Genomic DNA, 5,150 nt, shown 5'->3' on the forward strand with positions numbered 1-5,150 from the left:
TTGTGAAAAGTTCCTTAGAAAGGTAGCACTTCACTCTACATTATAATAAGTGCCCCGTTACACATACAATTAAATTCAATGGAATTCAATGGCACCCGGTGGCTATTTTTGGTATTACGCCTAAACAAAATCTCATGGGAACTTCAATTTTTGTGATATCAACTTGAAATTTGGAACACAACTTGGTTAGATATATAGTTTTCATTTTATAGTAATTTTATAGTAAAAAATATGTAAATTTTTTTTTTAAATTTTTCGGGGCGGGTGACAGTTAAGGGGTTAATTGATCTGATTCTTTCTTTTTTATTAATGTCACATTGCATTAATCCATATTTGTAGATCGCTTTGAAAATCATCTGCTAAATGACTAAATGTAATTATAAACATGATTGGATGATGACAAACTTATTTCATATCATACAGATGTGATCAAACAGGAAGATAAATGAAAGACAAAACTGAACAAAACTTAACGAGCCAAAGAGAACAAACAAAACAGAAATAATGAAGAAAGACAAATTAACAAAAAAAATTGAAAGAAGAAATTAACAAACTTAAGAGAAGAGAGAGAAAAACAAAATTAAATTAACCAAAGAATATATAAAATAACAAAAATAAAAATAACATGATCATTTAAACAAACTGAAAAAGAGTAGAATAAATTCAAGAATGGTAAAACCAGAAAAAGTACAGAAGACCAAAAGAACGAACAAACGAGTGAACAAATTGAATAATAAACAAAAGCACAAAACATATGCTTTTCATATGCTGTAAGCCGTAATAATCAACATTATAACTTTTGCACAATATTCTAATTTTTCGAGTTTCACCTGTAGAAGAATTCTAACAGAAACAAAAAGAGACGGTGAAAAGATCAGAACAAGGGAACAAGAGCATCATATGAACTTATGATGTCATTAAGGGCCTGTCCCAATACCTCCCCTTACCCTAGATTTCTGCCCTAACCCTTGTTTTTGCACGTTCTCGTATAGGGGTAGGGTGTCCCAATACTCCAAAGAGCAAGGGGGAGTGCTATTCTCCCCTTAAAATCAACCCTCAAAACATAGTGCGGTCCGATGCAGGCTTAAAACGAAGTGGAAGATGAAATTACCCAGGATACCTTGCGGACTTGCAAGCCAAATGTTTTTAAACAAGATGGCGGACACCGCTGGAAAGGAAGAATTGAAGTATATTTTCACAAATAAGCATGTTAAAATTTCTAAATATGTTGGAATATGTTAGTTTGATGCACATCCAATGGACTGTTAAGTTTTGAACACTAATGTTAGAAAATATTTCACAAAGCTATCTATCCGACGATGTTCATGATATCTGCCGAGTGCTTCGAGAGAGTCTGCCCATTAAATATACATCTGATCTGGTTCATCTAATTTTATTTTCCATTTTGGCTTCCAAGGATTATAAAAAGAAGATGTGAGGTAAAAATATTAAAAACTAGCCACGTTCGTCTAACGTTAGTGCTTCATCTTTTTCTTCACAGCGCGCTGTCATTTCTCCAAGAAAAATATGAAATTCTCCCTAACGTTAAACCCAAACTGCACTGAGCACAATCAGTGATTGTTGTAAAATTGCTGATTCTAAATTGCGGGAGGTGTTTGACTGTAAAAAGTGCTATTATAAACACAATGATCTGCACAAGGGACGTTGACCCTGTTCCCATGGCGGCGCGCGTTCGGAAACGGACTGCAACTACACAAGCGAACTATATTTTGGGTTTCATGTGCGCGTCTAAACGATTAAATACAGACCAAAATATGGCGAATGCGTCTTCTATATTCCACATGTCTCTGTTGATTCATCAGACGTAGATAAACGAACACAGGCCACACAACAGCTGGAACCGGCATTTTCTGAATGAAAATAGTAGTAGACACGTTAACGCGGCGCGTGACGTAGTGAGGTTTGCTGCGCGTCACGTAGTGAGGTTTGCCGCGCTAATTTGCATATAGTGGTGTCCCATTTCATAGGGAAAGATCTTCAACTCCACTTCCCTTGTTGAGGGGACTTTAATTTCGAGGGCACTCAAAACCAAGTTGAAGTTTTAAGGGGGGAGAAATGGGACAGGGCCTAACTCTTCACATGAACAGAAGCTTGACCATTTTAAATAACCTCTTTGATTGATGAAGGGTTGTGGCATCTTTCATCACCAAACTGATCAAATGTTCCCTGGCTCTCAACAAGAACTCTACTCTATCACTCCAATTCCAAGAACCCAGGGGACTTTTGAACCCTTTGGCACGTGGATTGTGGCTGTTCATCATGTCAAATAGCCTGTGAATCATCTAAAAGCAAATGTTTGCATTAAAAGAAAGCATTTGATTCATGACCATTTTTGCATAGTATTACCTCAATGAATTCAGCCATTGCTTCACAGTGTTTAAACTTTGAATAGCCAAGGTCTCTCAATGTGCTCAGAGCTACAGCGTCTGAGCGACTTAGTGTCTGTGCAGCCAAAGACACCTTCATCTTCTGGGAATCAAAACGCACGTGCTTGCCTGTTACCTTGTTGTCCATCTTTGACTTGAACTTCATTTAGATGAACAATGAATGTCCAGTTGATCTGACCAGTGCTGCTGGTTATTGGACTGTAAGCCTGTAACATATTTCGAGCCAGCTTCAACATGTGGCAAGCATCCATCATCACAAACACCTTCTCACCAGTCACTGGATGTGCGAAAAAGGTATTTAAGGGCACCTTTAACTGGCACCCAAGTTGGGTGCACATGCTAATGTTAGAGGCATGTCCATCCATTGTGACACACACCACTCTTATTTCACGCTCGAGCAGTTCCTCCAAGGCATGCACAATTAAGACCTTCTGTGTAACTGGTGACAGAGAGTTGGTCAGGTAGTAGGCCAACCACCATAAAAACAAGAGCTTTGGTGGCAACATCAGTTTCATTCATACCATCCCCCATATCCACAAATCCAGACATTTTCTGTGTATGAGGATTGTACTGAACATGTTTTTTGATAGCCTTGGCATCCAGCATGAGAGTCACACATCCATATTTAGCTGGGTCTTCCTCTTGTCGTCTTTTCGACATGTCCAACATCATCATGTTGAGGCCAGGTTTGGAATCTAAAGAACTCGTCCACCTTTGTAAAATGAAAAGTAGTTAATTAACGTATTAAACCATTTTGTGCAATCAAAATCAATGTGAAATCTTTGTGCACAAAATCGATTGTGCAATCAAATAAGAATACCTCTGTAATGTATGTGGATGTGGGAGCTGGAGATGGAGAGACTTTCTCAAATAGTTATAGGCTTTTGGGCCATGTAAGTGAAGAGTGAGGGCAAACTCCCTCTGCTCTTTTGTGTACGCGTGTACTGTTTTGACAAGAGGTCTATCGGGAGATCTGAAATTCAGTTTTTATAGACTAACTAATAAGTGTTCTTGCAATAATAATGGAAATAATAATAATAATAATAACAATGGGAAAGTGTACACATAAGATATGCATCACGTTTTTTGTTTTTTTACCACAGTAGAAATTGAGCCTCTCTTTCAAGTCTTCATTTATGAGGTTCTTCCCCTTCAGATCTTCCAGAAGATCATGCACAGTGCTTTTTGCCCTCCGTTCTCGGTCGTTCACATTCCTCTTCTCTCGCTCCAGACTCTCCACTCTATAGCCAAGGCTTCACAGAGTCTGGCCTTTAAACCAGTGGGAGATGCAGGCAATGCATAGGTGTGGTCCTATTAGAAAGAAGGATGAACATGTTTTGAGTAATGTTTATATCACCTGACACACATTCTCAGCTGGTTATTGAATAGCTAGTACAATGTTATACTTGCTGGCTTGCATTCTTCAACATGCTTACCTGACTGACACACACAAACACAGACGTACATACACACATACATATGTAACAGGTATACATAGTGTACTGTTATATGCATGTATTGTTTTATAATTCACCCAAACTTGTTATTTTGTTATATACCTGATGTGACTGTCTGTTATTCGTTTTCATCAAAATGTCATTTTCGGTGAGAGACAGGGAGGTTTGAATATGAACAGGGCCATAATGCTCACAGCTCTTCTGGGTTTAACTAGAACTAACACTCACAGCATTAGCCAGAGGAGGATCAGTCTCTTGGAAATGCTGAGAACAGTCCACTAACAGGCTTTTCCTCAGCTTTCCTTGAGGCTTGTGTAGTCCTGGTTGCAACGGGCTAAAAAGGAAATAAAAATATAAACAAATAACCATTTAATGGCAAGCGATTAAATCCTTATAATCTAGTGATGAAAAACGTACTCTTTGTAGATGAGTCGGGAAACTGAAGACTGATGGTTTAGCTCCATCCCTAATCCTGACAGTCTGACCTGTCCTGTCAAAGTGATCCGACTTGAAGTGATCACTGCATAGCACAGATAAATCGCTAGCGGAAAAACCTTGCCTTCGTATAGCTACTTCCCACTGTCTCCTCAACTCTTTGTCTTTGGGAAACCTTCAATGTGTGAGAAAAGTGAGCTAGCCAACTCGTGAGCTTAGAATTATACAGTTCTATCTCCGTTTAGGGTATTTCTGAGATATTGAGCATCAAAGTTTTTACAACCCAGCTGGCAAAACTGTTATGTAGTATAATCTACTATTATAGCTCAACAAGACCATCACCCTACAGGTACTTTGAGGATAGAATATCAAAATCCTGGCATATTTGGAAATGGGACTTTTTAAGATGGCCCAAATGGAGATAGAACCTTATAATTCTGAGAGCTTTGATTCTGTTTGGAATTATAAGGTTCTATCTCCACTTTTACTAATAAAACCCCACATTTCAAAGAATAAATGTATATAGCCATTGATTTTAATCAATGTATTATACAAGCACACAGCTTGTAGTATATTATATATAATAGTATAGTATACATCAAAGCCAAATACGTTTTTATTTTCAAAGAACTTGGACATGGAAAAATTACAGCTAAACAAAAAATGTTTTTTTCACAATACTACACCCCACTCCTCTGTACTGTAAAAACATTTAGGAAGCATCTTACATACATTAAAAACGGTTCATTTAGTACATTAAAACATACAAAATATTGTGTAACATCATGAAAGTTATGTTTTCATCCCTTTCCACCCCCACTCCTCTGTGCTCTGAAACATTTTAAAAACA

General features: G+C 37.8%; 1 long non-coding RNA gene across 1 annotated transcript; it reads right to left on the reverse strand.

Moving 5' to 3' along the window:
• Positions 1-3,628: 3,628 nt before the first annotated feature.
• On the reverse strand, positions 3,629-4,469 carry LOC143738285 (uncharacterized). Its single transcript, XR_013203872.1, has 3 exons — positions 4,283-4,469; positions 4,094-4,199; positions 3,629-3,719 (listed from the first exon to the last, which is right to left on the reverse strand). It is a non-coding gene; the product is annotated as an uncharacterized LOC143738285 (long non-coding RNA).
• Positions 4,470-5,150: the final 681 nt, after the last annotated feature.

Source organism: Siphateles boraxobius, unplaced genomic scaffold (genome assembly GCF_051911475.1).
Source record: "Siphateles boraxobius isolate OS27281-9 unplaced genomic scaffold, OSU_SipBor_1 143, whole genome shotgun sequence".
Taxonomy (NCBI): domain Eukaryota; kingdom Metazoa; phylum Chordata; class Actinopteri; order Cypriniformes; family Leuciscidae; genus Siphateles; species Siphateles boraxobius.